General features: G+C 35.5%; 1 long non-coding RNA gene across 1 annotated transcript in view; it reads left to right on the top strand.

Moving 5' to 3' along the window:
* LOC132692193 (uncharacterized) overlaps positions 1 to 18,378 on the top strand; it is a 321,863-nt gene that overhangs the window by 162,083 nt on the left and 141,402 nt on the right. Inside the window, exon 3 of the long non-coding RNA XR_009616226.3 lies at positions 11,997 to 12,074. This is a non-coding gene — a long non-coding RNA (uncharacterized LOC132692193). The remainder of the gene's footprint in view (positions 1 to 11,996; positions 12,075 to 18,378) is intronic.

Genomic DNA, 18,378 nt, shown 5'->3' with positions numbered 1-18,378 from the left:
TTATTATGCTGAAGTACATTCTGTATATACCCATTTTTTTAGTACCCACAGAGTTTTTATATAAATGGATGTTGAATTTCATCAAATGCTTTTTCTGCATCTATTGAGATGGTCATAGGATTATTTTTTTAAAATTTTGTTAATGTGGTATATCACTTTGATTGATTTGTGGATGTACAACCATTCTTGCATCCCTGGAGTAAGTCCCACATGATCATACTATATGATCCTTTTACTGTATTGTTGAATTCAGTTTGCTAATATTTTATTGAGGATTTTTGCATCTATATTCATCTGGGATATTGGCCTACAATTTTCTTTTTTGTGGTGTCCTTGTCTGATTTTGGTGTAGGGTAGTGCTGTCCTCATAAAATGAATTTGGAAGAATACGCTCTTCAAATTTTTGAAAGATTTTGAAAAAGATGGGTATTAAGTCTTGTTTAAATGTTCAGTAGAATTTACCAGTGAAGCCATCTGGTCCTAGGCTTTTGTTTGTTGGGAAGTTTTTGATTACTCCTTAGTAGTAATTGGTCCATTCATATTGTCTATTTATTCATGATTCAGTCTTGGAACAGTGTATGTTTCTAGGAATTTATACATTTCTTCTAGGTTGTCCAGTTTGTTGGCTTATAATTATTCCTAGTAGTCTCTTATAATACTTTGTATTTCTGTGGTATCACTTGTAACTTCTTTCATTTCTGATTTTATTTATTTGAATCTCTTTTCTTGATGAATCTAGCTGATGGTTTATCAGTTTTTTAATTTTTTCAAAGAACTGGCTTATTTCATTGACCAATTCTATTGTCTTTTTAGTCTCTATTTTATATATTTTTGTTTTTATTTATTTATTTATTTTTAAATGTTTATTTATTTGAGAGACAGAGAGACAAAGCACAAGTGGGGGAGGGGCAAAGAGAGCCGGAGACAGAATTTGAAGCAGGCTGCAGGCTCCGAGCTGTCAGCACAGAGCCTGACGTGGGGCTCAAACCCACGAACCATGAGATCATGACTTGAGCTGAAGTCAGACACTCAACTTACTGAGCCACCCAGGCGCCCCTATTTTGTATATTTTTAGTCTGATCTTACTTCATTCTGCTAATTTTGGGCTTCATTTGTTCTTTTTCTAGTTTAAGTGTAAAGTTAAATTTTTTATTTGAGATTTTTCTTGTTTCTTGAGGTAGGCCTGTATTGTTATGAACTTCTCTCTTAAAACCACTTTAAAAAAAATTTTTTTTAACGTTTATTTATTTTTGAGACAGAGAGAGACAGAGCATGAACGGGGGAGGGTCAGAGAGAGGGAGACACAGAATCTGAAACAGGCTCCAGGCTCTGAGCTGTCAGCACAGAGCCCGACACAGGGCTCGAACTCATGGACCATGAGATCATGACCTGAGCTGAAGTAGTCCGCTTAACCAACTGAGCCACCCAGGCACCCCATCTTAAAACCACTTTTACTGCATCCCGTAGATTTTAGTAAGTTGTATTTCCATTTTTATTTGTATCAAAGTATTATTTTGATTTCTCCTTTGATTGCTTCATTGAAAGAAGCATTGATTGATGCATTGATTGTTCAGTAGCATGTTATTTTATCTTCACATATTTGTGATCTTCTGAGTTTTTTTTCCTTGAAATTGATTTCTAGTTTTATACCATTGTGGTCAGAAAGGACACTTGATATGATTCAAAATTTCCTAAATTTATTAAGACTTGTTTTGTGGCCTAACATATGATTTATCCTGGAGAATACTCCATGTGCACTTGAAAAGAATGTGTTTTATGTGGCTTTTGGATGGAATGTTCTCTATATATCTATTAAGTCCATCTGGTATAATGTGTTGTTTAAGGTTGATGTTTCCTTATTGATATTCAGTATGGATGATCTATCCATTGGTGTAAGTGGAATATTAATGTCCCCTACTATTATTGTATTGCTATCAATTTCTTCCTTTAGATCTGTTAATATTTACTTTATATATTAGGTGTTCCTATGTTGGATGCATAAATATTTACAAATGTTTATCCCTTTATGGGATTGACCCCCTTTATTATTATGTAATGCTCTTCTTTATCTTTTATTACAGTCTTTGTTTTAAAGTCTACTTTATTTGATATAAGTATAGCTACCCTGGCTTTCTTTTGATTTCCATTTCTGTGAAACATCTTTTTCCATCCCTTTGCTTCCCATGTGTGTGTCTATTTACATTGGAAGTGAGTCTCTTGTAGGCATCATATAGATGGTCTTGGTTTTTGTTGTGGTGGTGGTTTGTTGGTTGTTTTATCCACTCAGCTGTTCTGTGTCTTTTGATTGGAGAACTTTGTCCATTTAAATGTAAAGTTATTATTGATAGGTATGTACTTATTGTCATTTTGTTAGTTGTTTTCTGACTGTTTTGTAGTTTCTCTCTGCTCCTTTGTTCTTCTTTTGCTCTTTTCTGTTATGGTTTGATGACTTTCTAGTGTTATGCTTAGATTCCTTCCTTCCTCCTCCTCCTTCTTCTTCCTCTGCCTCTTTTATCTCCTATAAGTTTTTGTTTTGTGGGTATTGTGAGCTCTCATATAATAGCCTAATCAGTCTATTTTAAGTTGCTAGAAACTTAAGTTCAAATATATTCTAAAACTATACACTTTCATAGATCCCCACACCCATGTTTTATGTTTTGATGAGACATTTCACATTTAAAAATTTTGTGCATCCCTTAAATGATTATAGTAATTATAGTTATTTTCAATACTTTTGTTTTTTAATGTTTATACTAGCTTTACAACTGATTAATTCACTACCTTTACTATATATTTATCTTTACCAATGAGATTTATATTTTCATATGTGTTCTTGTTATTAATTAATGCTCTTTCTTTTCAGCTTAAGAAGGCCCTTTAACATTTTTTTAAGGTAGAATTAGTGGTGATGAACTCCTTTAGCTTTTTCTTGTTTGGGAAACTCCTTCAATTCTGAATGATAACCTTGTTGGGTAAAGTATTCTTGGTTGGAAGCTTTTTTCCTTTCAGAACTTTGAATATATCATTTCATTCCTTTATGGTCTGCAAAGTTGCTGCTAAAAAATCTACTCATTCTTCTTGTGGAGGTCTTGTGGAAATTGTTTTCCTCTTGCTGCTTTAAATATTTTTTCCTCTATCTTCAACTTTTGACTTTTTTTTTCTTTTTTTAAGTAGGCTCCATGCCCAGTGTGGAGCCCAGTGTGAGGCCAAAACTCATGACTGTGAGATCAAGATTTGAGCTGGGATCAAGAATTGACTGAGCCACCCAGGCACCACTTGACATTTTAATTATAATGTGTCTTAGTATGGATCTTGGGGGCTCATCTTATTTGTAATTCTTGGGTTTCCTGGATCTGGATGTCTTTTTAATTTTTCAAGGTAGGAAAGTTTTCAGCCATTATTTCTTCAAATAAGCTCTGCTGCTTTCTCTCTCTCTTGTCCTTCTGGGACCCTTATAATGCAAATGTTATTTTGTTTGATATTGTTCTATAGATCCCTTAAGGTATCTTCACATTTGAATTTCTTTTTTTCTGTTCTGTTTGTGTGAGTTCCATTGTTCTATCTTCTAGATTGCTGACCCTTTCTTCTACTTCATCTAATTTGCTGTTGAACCCTAGTTTTTGACAGCTAAAGACAGCTCTGTGACTTGTTTGGTATTTTCTTATATTTTCTCTTTGTTGAAGTTCTCCTTATGTTTATTCATTCTTCTCCCAAGTTCCATGTGCATCTTTATGACCATTACTTGGAACTCTTTATCAGATAAATTATTTATTTATGTTTCATTAAGGTTTTTTTCCCCTGTAGTTTTAGCTTGTTCTTTTGTTTAGAACATATTCCTCTGTTTTCTTATTTTGCTTGATTCTCTGTTTCTGTGTATTAAGAAATAGCTATCTCTTCCAATCTTCAATAAATAGCCTTGTGTAGGAGATGGACCTTATCTTTCAACTTTGCCCTAGCTCTTGGTTCTCTTTCAAATCCTTGTAATTGTCTAAGCAGCCTGATTATTCATGATTGTTCCCAGTTGTTGAGGGTGTGCCAAGCCCTGTCAGTGTTCCAAAGAGAGGACTCTCAGTCAGCACCTAGTTTCAGCCTAATTAGAAGCCAAGCCCCTCAGGCAGGAGCTTTTTTTTTTTTTTTTTTTTTTTTTGCATCCCAGTTAGCATATAGTGCAACAGTGATTTCAGTATTCCAGTGATTCATCACCTATGTATAACACCCAGTGCTCATCCCAACGAGTGTCTTCCTTAATGCCTCTTACCCATTTCGCCCATCCCCTCTCCCACAACCCCTCTAGCAACCCTCTGTTTGTTCTCTATATTTAAGAGTCTCTTATGTTTCATCCCCCTCCCTGTTCTTATATTATATTTGCTTCCCTTTCCTTATGTTCGTCTGTTTTGTATCTTAAATTCCTCATGTGAGAGAAGTCATATGATGTTTGTCTTTCTCTGACTGACTAATCTCTTAGCATAATACCCTCTAGTTCCATCCACATAGTTGCAAATGGCAAGATTTCATTCTTTTTGATTGCCAAGTAATACTCCATTATATATATACCATTCATCATTCTTTATCCATTCATCCATCGATGGGCATTTGGGCTCTTTCCATACTTTGACTATTGTCAATAGTACTGCTATAAACATTAGGGTGCATGTACCCCTTTGAAACAGCACACCTGTATCCGTTGGGTAAATACCTAGTCATGCAATCGCTGGGTCATAGGGTAGTTCTATTTTTAATTTTTTGAGGAACCTCCATACTGTTTTCCAGAGTCACTGCACCAGTTTGCATTCTCACCAGCCGTGCAAAAGAGTTCCCCTTTCTCTGCATCCTCGCAACATCTGTTGTTCAGGCAGGAGCTTTTAAGTATATAAATATATCAGTTCCTTGGTACCACGATGAAACTCTGTTATCCTCCAGACCAGAAAATCTAGAGATGTTCCCTGGGTGACAGTTGAAAAAACTGGAGATACAGACAAGTGTATAAGCTCTTTTCTGGGAGACACCACTGAGCTGTAGTAAGGCCTAGAGAGAGCACGAAGAGGTGTCCCTCTGCCTACATTTCCTGCCTACATTTGTAGCCTACAGATATGTGGCAAACCTGAAGTCTGCCCTTTAGGCTAAAGCTCTAGTACAAGTAAATATGCCTTTTTAACAAAAGGTCTGGGAGTGTGTTTCAGTTTGCTGTCTGTGTGGTGCCCTGGGGTGGTAGTCTGCCAAAATGCAACCTTCTTTCTGGCCACCAGAACTAGGTGATCAAGGGGCATCACTTATTGTGGACTGCACATGCTCCTTGGCCTTAGCAAGGCAGCTGGAGAGTGCAGGGCAGGGGCATGCCTGCCTGTTTTCACAGGGAGATAGGAAAATGCAAGTCTGGGGTGCAACTATTTTCTTTAGCAAGCAGTGGGAGAGCACAGGGTCTGGACATGTCCATCAAAATTATCATGGTAGAGGGAGAGCACAAAAATAGTGCCTGTCAGTGGCTCAACTTCGGAGAGTGTCCCAACAGGCCCCTGCCCCTTTGGAAGATGCTGTAAGATTACCAAAGTAATCATCTTCACATATAGTCTAAGTGCTTTTCAAACTGCTAATTTTCACTGGTCCCTGGGGTGACTGAGTCTGTATACAAGCTCTTTAAGGCAAGTTTCTCAGTTTCCTATTGCCCTTTGGGTCTCCTGGATATTTTCAAAGCCAGATATTTTGGGGTCTCATATTTATGTTGTAGGTCCTAGGTGTTGGAGTGCCTGTGGGGCACAAATCCCTCACTCCTCAGAGAGAAGCTCTGGTTTTTGAGATCCTTCCTGTTCCAGGGATGGGATTTTTGGCAAGACTACCTCTCTGTCTCTCCTAACCATCTTGATCTGGTCCTTTTACTGTTTGTTGTGAAGAAGTATTCAGCTAGTTTTAACATCTTTTTCAAGGGGAATTTATTCCATATGTAACTGTAGATTCAGTGTGTCTGTGGGTGGAAGTGAGTTTAGGATCTTCATACACCATCATCTTGAATCATCCTCTAATAATCAGTGTTATTAAATTTTATAGAGAAGGTGATTAAGGAGATATTTTATGATATGTGATTCTGGAAGCATGTTTTCTGGTTTTTCAAATCTCACCTCTTCCACTTACTAACTTTATGATCTTGAGCAAGTTACTTAATCTCCTTGGGATGTAGTTTCCTCATCTGTCAAATGAGATCCTAAAAATATCTACTGCATAGGGTTGTTATAAGGGCTAAAGGAGTTAATACATATGAAACTTTTTATGCTAGAGATTAGTTCACAATAGCACTTGATAAATGTTTACTTTTATACTTTTGTTTTCACAATATACTCTGATCAAAATTTCCTCACTGTCCATTTTGTCAGTTATTCATACCATATAATATTTCCACAGATTATTTGAAAGAAATAGTTTAATTTCTTCCATGCACTGATGTAAAATTATTGTTACAAAATATCTGGGAAATATGCATTGAAAAGTTACATATATTTTATCTTGTGTGTGTGTGTGTGTGTTAGTGTGTATGTAAATGCATGTGTGTGTATGAGAGACATGGTGTAAGCTGATAAGATTCATCAGTACCTTTACACTCCATTCATTTTTATGAGCTTTATTTATTTATATATTTATTTATTTATTTATTTATTTAAAGTAGGCTTCACCCCCAGCATGGAGCCCAGTACAGGGCTTGAACTCACAACCCTGAGATTAAGACCTGAGCTGAGATCAAGATTCAGACACTTAACTGACTGAACCTCTCAGGTACCTCCATGTGCTTTTTAAATAATAAAAATAATATACATTGGCCATTGTCACCCACTCTGTAGAGGTAGATGAACTCTAACCCAAAATTTTATTTTGATGGTGTAAGTGATGATATCACACATGCACCGAGTGGGTATGAAAAGGTTTATTACTTGAAAATGAGCTTTCTGTGAAATGCAAGTTAGTGTCCTAAGCAGGTCCAGAGATAGTGTGAAATAGAAGGGAAAGGAGGTTGGTTTAGCTTTTACTGTAGTTAGGGGATAGGTCGAGGGGCATGGGTTCTGGCACATGGCCCAGGGATTATGTGGTTTGAACTTCCCACTGGCACCAAAAGAGGCAGCATCTGGGGCTTTTCATTAGCTTGGGCATTTGAGGGACAGAAAAGGAAGGGTGGTGATGGACGTTAAAAGCTGTTGGCAGTCAAACATTATAAATGGAATCAGATTCTTTATTACAACTGTAGAAAACATGAAATATTTAAAAGTCATAATGCAGAAATTAAGATCTTTGGTAATCATCCAATCCGGATACATATATATGTATATTTTCTGTCTGCATCATTCTCTATTTGGATTATTCTTGGCAATTTAAAAATCCCAGAACTTGATTTTTCTAGCTATCCTTTAGCCTTTATGAATTATCATAAGCCTCACATTGATTGTGCTGAACCAAAGAAAAAAATAATTTGGGTTGTGAATCTTCTGGAAAAATCAAATTGTCTTATGTGCTTTCTTCTTTTAAATTCCAAGCCATTTAAGATTATCCATAGTAATGTGTAGTAGATAATATCAGTTTCAATCAATATATTAAACAAATGACAGTATAATTTCTGTTTATATCATGTTAGTCTGGAGCCAGAGAATCAACATCAGTCATCCAAACAAAACCCATACTTAAATGATCTGAAGTGTTTGTATTTTTTTAACCTTACTCATTACCCATTTTTAGAATTATTGTGTTTCATATTTCTATCTTTTTTTTTTTTTGTACATTTTCTTTTTTGACTGGGCTAAATGTGGGTCACATTGACTCTAGAGAACTCTAAATATAGTTGTTTTAAGAAATACCTTTTTTTTTTCCTTTTCATGGAAAAGATTACTCAAAGAATAGAAATTTGAAACTTTCCCTGTCTAGAATAATATAAAGTATTTAACAAAAACCATGAGGTTGTAGATGGCACAGATACAAGGTGCATGAATCAAATATTCTGAAAGAGTTGTTTTGTTCATATTTTAAAGGGTATAATACATTAATCAGGCCAGGAAACTTTCTAAAACTATTCTGTTATAAAGTTTAAAAAGTTTAAAGTACAAACTCTGTACATATATTCTAGAAATAACTCTAGCAGGCTTGCAATGAGTCAGATGAAGCTAATAAATATGCTATTTAAGGAAAATTCTGCTGTAAAATTATATTTATTCATTTATTTATTTATTCACAACATGGTTGTTAATTGCCTAGATCACAATGGTGACTGATGTATAGTCCCCAATTCAAGGAACTTTCACTCTAGTAGGGTAGCAGACAAGCAGTCAAATACAATGAAGTGTGATATACATTAGGATAGAACAAACCAGAACCATACTATTAAGTTTGTTGAAGAATTCATTGTTGTATAATATTCACTTTTCTTTTAGTTGTGTGACCTTGAGATTTTTAAAAATCTATTTGCATCTTAGTTTTCTCATTTGTTATGTATATCTGTTATACGTGATTTATATATTTTTTTGGTAAAGATTTAGAAAAATGCACAGTACTGAACACAATGCTTGTGTATTTTAAGTGCTTGGTGAATAGTAGCTATTAATTAGCAGTACCCAAATTCCTGATTGTTGCACAACTATTCATCTTAACAAGGCTTTAGAAATATCTTAAAATTGGTAAGAGTGAAACACAATTTAATTATGGTTTGGTTATGTCACTTATTCCTTTACTCCAAATTCTTGAGTGGTTTTTTATTACTTTTCTAATAAAGGTCATTTACTTTTCTTGTATTTTGAGGCCCTCAATAATCTATTTCTCAAGGTTCCTTTTTCAATAAGCCCTGCACATGCCTCTTCGGCTATTCCTTAAGCGTAATCTATACTTCCCTACTCCTCTTCCTCCACTCTTACTCTATAATAATAACAGAAACTAATATTTATTGAGCACTATATAACAGGCACTCTGTAAAAGATTTTACGTGAATCATCTTAATTTAATATTTATAGCATCTTTATGATATATTTTTACATTGTCCCTGTTCACAAATGAGAAACTAGACCAAGTTTTATAGCTAGTAGGAAAGATTGCCAGAATTCTGTCACTTAACCGTTCTTAACCATTATACCCTTCTGCCCTTACCCAATCTGCTTGATGAGCTTAATTCATTCTTCATGGCATTTTTGCAATTTCAGCTGCTGTAGAGATCTTTTCCAGTTGTCTTAGCTAAAGTTAACCTTTTGTTTCCACATATACCTGGAGCATAAATTTAAACCTATGTTACAGTCTACACCTTATTCTAATTTCTATACCTGTTCTTCATGTAAATATCTCCTGAATGCTACTTAAACAGCCTGAGTAGGCACCATGTCTTAATTGGTTTTGTGCTTCTTGGGGGCCACACGTTATGCTTTACACTTCAAAGACCATTAATAGGTGTTTTTGGAGTTAAATTAAGTTACACTGAACTGTTATCTGAACTCTGAAAATATTTTATTATCCATGTTAAGGTGTCTTTAATGAGTGTAGACTCAGTCAGCAGAAGAAAACTTGTTAAAATTTACAGATTGTACAGATTGGTATGGTTAATTTTGTGTTAAAGATAAACACTTCCACTCAGTAAATATGTGTTTAAAAGGTAGCAGATGATGCAAGTATGATAAAGGTCTCAATAGTACTGTTCTAGTTTCAGTAGTTCATACTGGGACAATTACATTCCTCATGGTCAACCAGACCATAATGTTAGAAGGAAACTTTAAGAGGCAAAGCCATAGTTGTCTTGATTGCCAAGAGTCCCCAATTCCTAGAACTGTGCCTGGATGCATAAATCCATATTTATGTGTTTGACATTAATTAAATGTTGAGCCAACTTAAATCTTTGAGAAACAAATGGACTATCAGTTAGTCAAATGATGAGTCAAACAAAGATTTAATTCCAAAGACTTCATTGCTTAAAATGTGCCATTTAACTCGTAACTTTCTTTTCTTTTTATATTGTTATTCCAAGCTGGTAGTTATATGTATTATAATTCTCAAGGTGTACATTCAGTTTTGTTTCTGTGCTATTGTCAAATGTGTAGTAAACCAAAATGGAATGTATTCATTTTTCCACAAGATTGCATTAACTCTAATTTTATGATTGCAGCTTTCTCTTTGCCTGTCTCATATCTATAATCTTTTGTGCAGTTTCTGGAGCTGGACTCTCAGTGTAAATCCTTATCTGAAGCCTACACTTCACCACTAGCCTCCTTTGGAGTGAGCCTGGCAGCACCATTTCTAGTTGTGGAACTGACAAAATTCTGAGAGATAACCAGATGCATCAGTTACTTTTCATCATTTATAAAAATAGGCTTTTGAGCAGAACTGTGCCTGTAGCCCAGAATTACAGTGTGAGGGGGCAGGGAATGGGGCATTTTAATGATTTTCCCTAATGGAAAATCTCTTTGTGGGATATGAGTAGCATGCTTTTTTTTCTCTGACAAAGCAATAACTCTGTGATTCAAGATTACATCCTCCTGATGGAGTGACCACTGTTATCTGCTGGCTGGGGAAGGTTTCACCACCTTGTCTCAAGTGAAAGTGGGAGGGGAAAAGACAGGATAGTGAATAAAAAGGAGTGGAAAGATGGATTTGTGGTCTAAGAATCCTGTTTTCTTTTTCCTTGTTATCTTGAGGTTTTTGTGAATGTTCACAAATAAGGACATTTACTAAAACATTTCACAAAGAAGACTAATGCAGTTGGGGTGCCTGGGTGGCTCAGTCAGTTAAATGACTGACTTCGGCTCAGGTCATGATCTCACAGTTTGTGGGTTCGAGCCCCGCTTCGGGGTCTGTGCTGACAGCTTGGTGCCTGGAGCCTACTTCGGATTCTGTGTCTCCCTCTATCTCTGCCCCTCCCCAACTTGTGCTCTGTCTTTTTCTCTCTCTCTCAAAAATAAGTAAACATTAAAACATTAAAAAAAAAAAAAAAGAAGAAGACTAACCCAATGAGTTCATTGGAAATCCCAGGAAACATGAAATAGCGAAGGATTTCTCTCCTCGCCCTTTTAATTTGGTATGTGCTTCCCTGGCAGGTAGCCACATACTGCCTGGAGCACAGACTCTTTGAAACTGTCTTGTGGGAGCTTGTGGGTCCTCATTTATCATCTGGATGTGGTCACAGGAGTCAGCAGAAGTGAAAATAGAACTCTTTCCAAGTCACTGGAAGCCCCGCAGGAGTCCTTGGTAACAAATGGGAAACAGCAGTGCTAGAAAATGGATTTCTTTTAAAGGCAAACACTCCAGGAGTCATTAAAAAGTTTCCATTTTCAAGCTCTGTCATAAAATGACTTTTCCCCCCTCCAGAACATATACAAATTATCCACATTGTCATCAGGTATATTAAAGTTAAGTTAGATGTTTGCATTTTGTAATATTTGGAAAAATCATTTCTTTTACTAAATTCTGTGCAAACAAAGCTACTTCCCATGCCACTAAATATGTTATGAAAAGCTACTTCTAACATTTTAGGACTTAATTGTTTAATCAAGAAGACTCAGATAGTCTATATAGGCCAGAGTTACTGGATTCAGACCTTACAGATTTCCTGATCTCTTAAGTATTCTTGTTTTTTTCTTTTCTTTTCCTCTGTGCTTACAGAATACCCATGTGAATAGGCAATTTATTGAGAGAAGATGATTGTATGAAAATGATTCTGAACATTAATCTTTACATTATCATTCTTTGGGCATGAACCTTAAAGATTTTTGGGTTTTATTCTTTTCCATTGAGAACATTTTGGTGTTGTGTTGCCTTTAATAGAGAAACGTTCCACTGTCCTTGGCCTACTTATCCCTCCACCCCCACTCCATCCCTTGACACCTCCTTCACCCCATGGAGTCTGCTGCCTCTATCATCTTTCTGTGGTGCTGAATGTATATAGCTTCTGAAACACTTTGGAATGAAAGGTGCTATGAAATTGTAAAGTGTTTTTATCACAGAGTTCTGCCAATATGTCTCGATCCTGACATGCAACACCTCTGCTATTTCAGTGTTGTGACGGGGACACAGCTGGTCCTGAGAAGGCATCATATTCAGACAAGCATGTCAGATTGCATTCATTACTGTGGGTGAGTCTGAAACTTTAGAGCATCTACCACATTAAACATAGGTGGGCAATGCATAGAAAAAGAAGGTTAGTGCTTTGTTATTCAAAGTGTGGACTGTGACATCACCTAGGAACTTTTTAGATATATACGACCTCAGGCTTTGCCTCAGGCCTTCTGAATCATAATCTGCATTTTAACAGGGTCTCTAGATTATTTGTATACACATCATTGGTGTAGTAGATATCTGCTACTTTTGTCTGTCCTGCATTCCTGATTCTTTTAACCATGCCTCCTACCCCTTCTTATAAGAACTGTTCCTTTCTCCCTCAAATTGTGTGATTCTGGTGGGGTTACCAATCACAAGGCCTCAACTTTTTGTCTGTGGAGGAGGCCACAAAATTCAGGTCTGGACATTCAAGCCACAGTGATTGGTCCAAGGGTGGCCACACAAGATCCAGGCTGGGCCAGCTAAGGTCCTACCCTGTTTCTTCACATTGAAGTTGGGTAACATTCTCAAATAATTTTTATTTCACTAGCTAGAAACCTCAGAGTATTTTTCTAGAATGCTGCTCACAAAGAAGTCCTTCTAAATTACTGGGTTGTGAGTTTCAAAGCAATAACTTTTTTGAGGAAATTGTTCAGAGCCCTCTTTGCCTTGGGCAAATAAGCATTATGACACCATGCTTCTGATTGTCACAATTTCTATGTTTCCTTGATAGGAGCATAAACATGTTGACTTTTTGGCTTAAAGAGTCACCTTCCTAAAGGTGACCTTTCAGACTGCTGTAGGGTAGCCTTTATCATTGACTTCAGCCAGTCTGAGTTCAATATTTGAGCACTTGCTAGTATCCTCAAATACTTCTTTATGTGTTATTCATAGGACAGTAGTGACAACTTGGTAAATCAACTTACTAGTTTTTTAGAGGAGATATTAAATTTGAAGTTTTTTGTGCTACACTTCTGTCTGTTACAGACTAAAAATGTTTTAAAATTAATGATTCTAGAGAAAGTAGAAAAACGTCTTCTAAATCAGTGAAGACTAATTAAAATTTGCTTAAAATTGTTTTATTATTGTGTGTATTTGATTATGTGATTGATAACCTCAGTATGGTAATGGAAATTCCATTTTCTATTTAATTTTTATTGATTGACTAGTTTATATGATGTGCTGTGCTATAGGAGATACAAAATTGAATGATTTGATTTTTGCCTCCAGATATTTAAAACTTTGAAATAATTTGACATTTAGCCATGTCATATCAGAGAAAGCTTCCTCTAGTATTTATTTTGAAGGAGGTCATCAAGTGGACATAACCACCAGTTGACCCTCAAGTTGGTCCCAGGCAATTGGAGACTCCTAACCTTCTCCTACATACTTGAAACATGTGTTCTGATTGTCTTTGCCACATTACAGGCTGCCTCAAGGACACAGCCTTGAGAAAGTAATGTGTTTTTGAGACCATCAGGATGGAATATGTGATTGAACCCAGTTCAGGCCTTTGTATAAACTTTTAAGATTCTGGTGGGTGGGTATGGAGATCTACTCACCTTGTGGCCACCCAAGATAAGCCTTGTAAGTAAATTCCCATGCTAAACCTGTCACCTACCAATCTGGTGTGGTCTCCCTTTTTCTCTGATCTCTCCTTGCCCTTCACATACTGGGCCAGTTTCAGATTTCACCCAGGAAATTCTCAAATTTTTGAAACAACAACCTACTGGTATAATGCTAGAGTAGCAATATAATAGATATTCATGAAGACTTTTAGATAATACTCTTTGGACTTACTACTTCCTATCCTATCATTACTATCTTGGGGACCTATAACATATATAGTTTTGTTTATACTGTGGTTCTTTTCAAATATAAGTGCAACTTGGGAATTATAAAATTGAGGAGAGGGGTGCCTGGGTGGCTCAGTTGGTTAAGCATCCAACTCTTGGTTTTGGCTCAGGTCAAAGATGTCATGGTTTGTGGGATTGAGCCCTGTGTTGAGCTCTGCGCTTAACAGTGCAGAGCCTGCTTGGTATTCTCTCTCTCTCCACTCTCTCTGTCCGTCCCCTGCTCTCTCTCTCTTTCTCCCTCAAAATAAACAAACATTAAAAGAATTAAAAATAAAATAAAATAAAATTGAAGGTAGAGCCATTTTCTCTACATGTATTCTATATAATGTATATATGTAGACGATATGTAGATAATATGTATGTGGCATGTGAGTAGTGTACATGTTAACTCATTATTAACCAAAATGGTTGGAGGCAGAGTATGGTATAGTGCACTGTTTCTCAACTTTTTCTTTTTCACAATTATCCTCCTAAGTAGAAAAATAAAATAAAATTTAAATTTTCTTCAATAAGAGAAATTAAATATTAAAGAAAAAGATTTCATCAGCAAAATTGAACTTTGGAGGGCCACAACCCATTGCAGTATCTAAGAATTTTTTGATGTCTACTTCCTTTAATTTTTATTTCCTTGGAGGTGATATAACCTCTACTGAAAATGTATGACATAGTGTAAAGAACGGGTCTTTTAGTGTCAAACAGACATAGATTTGAATACCAGCCCTACCGTTTATTAGTTGATGGCATTGGGTAAACAACCTAAACTTTCAGACCTCTAGTTCCCCTATCTACTATGTGAGAATAATAAGACCTATCGTGTAGGAATGTTGTGAGGATTAGATAAAATGTTGGTAAAATGCTTGGCATTTTACTATGTAGTAGCAATTACTGGCAATGTTAATTAGTCTGAATATCATTCTCTGACTCTGTCAGATAGTGATGAGATGATAGTAAATATTGCCTAATATCCACATGGTGGTAAGTTAATCAATATTCCTGTAGACCAGTGGTTTCCAAACTTGGTTGTACATTAGAACCATCTCAGGATATATTAAAAAATTTTAAGCTCAGGTCACACTGGGACAAATGAACTTGCAGTCCTTGCGGTGGAAATATAGGTATTGGTATGTTTTTCAATCTCCTAGATAATTTGGATGTGAAAACAAGTTTGAGAACCACAGCTTCAGATATTCAGTCTAAAGTTTGAAGACAGCCAGATAACTGTAACAATTCACCTCAAGGACATGTTACCTGAGATTTAAAATAAAATATTATAGAGTAGTTGAAAGAACAGCAGTTGCTTGGGCTTATTATAGCACTAAATACGTTGCTATCAGAGGAATGCCTTTTTAAAAAAATTAATATATTAATTACATATATTAATAACATATGACTTAAAAACAGGTAGTTTTCAGTTTCAGAAAACCATGAGTAAATAACCCTGCAGAGTTCACAGTCTTTGTGGCATATTTTCTTAATATGGGAAAGGCATATTTTCCAATTTGAGGCATACCAGAGCCTGGACAGCATGTCACAGCTAAGAAGTAGGCTTATGATATGCTTTTTCCTTTTATTGAGAGACATGTCACATGTCACAAAAAATTGTGGCTTAACTATAACTAATTGGCATTGACCAGGTAAAGGAAAATATTCCATTTTAATAAGAGTAAGACAAATGCTGTATTTTATATGTCATATACAGCATGTGAAACAATTCTTACTATATTTATTCTTGGTGTTCCATGGTTTGGTTTATAGAGTTTCAGTTAGTGATGGTTGTCCACGGAGTGATAACCTAATTTTCATCAGGGAGTTGATGCTTTGTCAACACAGGAATGTCAGGAAGACCTATAACAGAACAGACATCTAAATGGGGTATGTGGTAGACAAAAATGTCTGTGACAACTCCCTACAGAGTCTTCATTACAGATGACTTGTTTGTCCATATAGGGAGGAAAACAGGTTTAAAATCAGCCCCATGGAGATGAATGGACCAAATAAACTGAATAAGATACAATTCAGACATATAAGAATATTTAAGAGATACAAGTAGCATGTTAGGCAAACAATTGCCTATGATAGAAAATGATTCACCTTTGAACAAAGTCTGATATGTTGAATAATTTTCTGGTACATATCACCGCCTAATTCTGATTTTGGTTGAAATTTAGGGATTGCTAATGGGTTTGAAATGGAAGGAACCCTTTAGAACTGACTAGCAGAGCTGGTGTGAGAATTGACCGACAGGAGGTCTTGACCCAGGATTCTGCAGAAACGGTCAGAGAGAAGAGTAGAAATCATTTTCTATTTAGATCTATCACAATGCTATCATTGTCTTCCAGGTAGTGACTCAGTCTTAGAAATTAGTCAGTTAAGGTCTCTGGTGTAATAAAAACATATATTTGTAATCCAAATCTAAGAAAGTCCTTTAGCAGAGGTGAAAATTAGTTTTGATAATGCAGAAGATTTCCTAGTACTTGAGAAATTATGATATCACAAAATTAAAAATCTGATTTTAGTGCATGAGGAATGGGCAGCTTAGATACAGGTCAATTTTCTATAGATCAACTTTTTTTCTGGTAAATATAAAATATGAGATAAATATAGAGTATGAGATTATATAAAGTATGAGATATAAAAACTGTCTGCTTTGGGTTTAGGGACAAAAATTAAACATAGTCAATATAAACATCTATTACAATTTCTTAATTGATTCTCTCTCTACTTGTTTTGTGATTACTTCATTATTTTCATTTATGTTTCTAACATTTGCATTGAACTTTATATATGAGTAATTACTTTCTCTCTTCTAATTTTTGTTAGCAATATTTTTTAGATTTTAAACTACTTCTCTTGCTGGATGGATAGCTAAAGACCATGTCATTTGAAATTGAGCATTTGCAAATTCTGGGCACTTGCATACCTTTCATTAATTGCTAATTGTTTTGAAAGATCTTTCCATGAAAAAAAAAGCTTTTGTTATTTACAATGAACAGTTGTCCATTGACTTTTTGGGATGAAATTTCCTGAAACAGTAGGACAGAAATTATTAATTACAATTGCCAGAGAAATTGATTACCCTTAATCATAGAAATTGCCACATGTGGGAAATAAAATAGCTTGCATTTTATCACATGTGAAGGTAACTTGGGTTTAACCCAACACTCAGTCATTCTCATCATTTAAAAATGATATATATCATCTCTATTTCATTATAATTCTATTTGCAGTTCAGTGGATAGTAACATTTTCCCATGATTATAGAGGACCCTTAATTACTCATAATCAAAATGAAGTGTTAGCAGACTAATTTCTCAATTAGGCAGTTTTTTTTTTTTTAAACATAATTTATTCTGCCAGGAGTTAAAACACATCAAATATGTTAATACCTTCATGGAAAAGCATGATACCAATTCAAGTGATTAATGTATTTATTGAAATGACAAGATGGTGTGAATTTTCAGGAATAGTTGTTGGTGATGCAAGTTGTCTCTCTTCTAAGTTTTATTTCAAATTTTATACAACTTGTTAGTCACTGGTCATTCATTTAACACATACTTAGGAGCATCTCCTATTCTTTTCCAGCCTCAGTTTTGAGGTGGTCAGTAAATGTCTTACTCCATTCATTTGGGATAAAACAAACACATACACACACAAGAACACAAATTCACGGAAATATTTTTAAACACACACCCACACACATACTCTCCTGAGGTGTGCAGTGACTGGAGAAAAGACAACCTGCTTACGGGCAAGGTCTTGAGAATGTATGGTGGGTTTGAATGCTTGGTGTGGAAAAGAGAAATAACTGGAATATAATTTAATTTGATATGCCATTCTATTTTATTCTGAGTTTTATAAAAATGTCTTGGCAGTAGTAACAAACACTGAGAACAGAAGAAATTATAGAAAATGCTTTTCTGATAATCTGGGATAGCTAATGTTCAGTTACTGAAAAGTTCCTCCTTTGCCCCCAAAAGAGGGTTTTCCCTAATCAGTTGCCCATATTTTTTTTTTTTAAATGTATTAACTATATCAAAGGACTATGTCTTCTAGCACCTGAAAGAGGGTAGTTCTGGACTCACTCATCCTATTCAGTTAACATCTCAAATGAAGATGAAGTCCATCTTCATTTTGGCTTTGACAGGAATAGAAAGAAGACATATACTACAGCTATGCTACAGCTGAGGCTACTGTGTCTGATGAAAGAAATGAATCTAGAAAGGATATGAGAGTCAATTTTAAGAGTGTTTAGAAAGAAGTATTTGGGAAAAATGTGTTTCTATTAATAATTTTGTTTGGAGTTTTAGGTTACAAACTTAAGTTCTAAAATTCCTCTTCTGTCCCCTCAGCTAAGTGCTAGAGGTGGGGTAGTTGGAGCTGTGAAAGATGCTTCATTTATCTAAGGTTTACTCAGAAGTAAGGTGATCTTAACAAGAACTGACTCAGTAGCAGAAAGAAGAGTGGTGTGGGGATGTTACCAGTG

This window comes from Panthera onca, chromosome B1 (assembly GCF_046562875.1).
Source record: "Panthera onca isolate mPanOnc1 chromosome B1, mPanOnc1 haplotype 2, whole genome shotgun sequence".
Classification (NCBI taxonomy): Eukaryota; Metazoa; Chordata; class Mammalia; order Carnivora; family Felidae; genus Panthera; species Panthera onca.
This window is presented reverse-complemented; position numbering and strand designations above follow the sequence as displayed.